The sequence below is a fragment of the Sceloporus undulatus genome, chromosome 6 (assembly GCF_019175285.1).
Source record: "Sceloporus undulatus isolate JIND9_A2432 ecotype Alabama chromosome 6, SceUnd_v1.1, whole genome shotgun sequence".
In the NCBI taxonomy this organism is placed as follows: domain Eukaryota; kingdom Metazoa; phylum Chordata; class Lepidosauria; order Squamata; family Phrynosomatidae; genus Sceloporus; species Sceloporus undulatus.
In genome coordinates, this window is record NC_056527.1 from 153,625,198 (window position 1) to 153,626,495 (window position 1,298).

At 39.9% G+C, this 1,298-nt stretch overlaps 1 protein-coding gene across 1 annotated transcript in view; it reads left to right on the top strand.

Moving 5' to 3' along the window:
* LOC121934028 (cytochrome P450 1A5-like) overlaps positions 1-1,298 on the top strand; it is a 44,290-nt gene that overhangs the window by 6,988 nt on the left and 36,004 nt on the right. The window lies entirely within an intron of this gene.

Consider the following 1,298-nt stretch of genomic DNA (forward strand, 5'->3'; position numbering starts at 1 on the left):
CATTTGTACATCTACATTACATCTGTAGATTTTGCCTTTGCTGCTGCTGCAAACCTAGCAATCCTAGTACTTTCCATCATGTACTCTGATGTCTCCAAGAAGGTGTGAAAAAAGACCACAGACTTGGTTCCTAGCATGACAAAGATCACTATCGTTCTAAAAGAGGGTAAGTCGTGATTATGACAAAGAGATTGGTGACAATTTGACAAACTTCTATTGTATTCTGATTTGGACCAACACCGCCCTCTGGTGCATTTTGAATTCAGCACCCTCTTTAATAAAGCCATCTGCTGGTGATTGCATCTCATACAACACTTAATAGTTTACTCCCCTTTCCTGCAACAATCCATCTAGTCCAAGTTGCATGGTTCTGTTTAATGTAGATTCAGAATAAGAGGTTAGAAACAGCCTATAGATTGACTTTTGATGGACTGCCTAAAACATTTTTAGCAATAGTAATAACCTTTCTCCTAAGAGGTCAGTAGTTGCTAGCTTGATATTCCCATATATATATATAGGAGCATCTTCTCACTTCCTTTCTGTCCTTGGAACTGTCAACTTCAGGAATTTACTGCTCTCTAAAGAATTCTCAGATGCAAGGAATTAGGTAAATGCTCTGAAGGCTCAAATTCTATTCAGACAGTATATATCTATCCAGCTAATTTAGAACAAATGTATAGATCTTTATTAGCAAGTCTGTGTATGATGGTTAACTTTATCTCCTTCTCTTCACTTGCTTTCCCTCAAACAAAATTATTTATGCATTTACATTTGGCTTTTCCTCGTCTTTTTTGAATTCCCTGTAGTTTCTAGCTTACATTTTTCAGCTTCCTAAACTAATGTTGCAGTATGTTTTCAGGTTAGTACTTTTGTGGTCAGTCTATCTGATTTGGAATCCTCTAGGTCAGTGATTCTCAGACTCTGGTCACCCAGATGTTTTGGACTTCAGCCCCCAGAATTCCTGACTGTTGACCAAGTCTGCCAGGGCTTCTGGGAATTGAAGTCCCAAACATCTGGAAGACCAAGGTTCGGGAAACCGCTGCTCTAGGTTTTGTGAAAGTGATCCCAAAGATCAATTTCTCTTTTTCATTCTTCACCCCTAGAGCTGGAAAGAGTTCAGTAGCTGTATTGGTGAAGGGAGTTTGAGAGATGTAGCTCCGAAGTCACTTTTTCAGTTTCTCACATCAGAAGCGGGGAGAGCAAAATATTGCCCACTAGTGTGAAGTTGAAGGCTTTCACAGCCTCCATCCATAGTTTTTTGTGGGTTTGGGGGGCTATGTGGCCGTGTTCTAGAAGAG